Genomic DNA, 323 nt, shown 5'->3' on the forward strand with positions numbered 1-323 from the left:
AACATGGTGTTAAATTCAAATTTTGCATTAGACTATTTTTTAGACCTTTTGTTTAAAAAAGTAACTGATTTGAGGAGTGTTCAGTATGAGGTTAGCAGACCCAGCTGTAATAAATGGGCTAGCAAAGCAAAACCCAGACCAAACTCTCTCTTTTAAAGAATACATAAACATTTTTTCCACAGTGTTTTGTCTTTTTGCTGTTAATAAATGGCTTAAAGGAGATTTTTTTTACTTTTGTGGAACAAATAACAACAGCACTAGAATAGTAATGAGTAGAGTCTTGGGCTGAATTCCTTCTAGCCCAAACTGTATATCCCTACAGC

Source organism: Pangasianodon hypophthalmus, chromosome 21 (genome assembly GCF_027358585.1).
Source record: "Pangasianodon hypophthalmus isolate fPanHyp1 chromosome 21, fPanHyp1.pri, whole genome shotgun sequence".
NCBI classification, from domain to species: Eukaryota; Metazoa; Chordata; class Actinopteri; order Siluriformes; family Pangasiidae; genus Pangasianodon; species Pangasianodon hypophthalmus.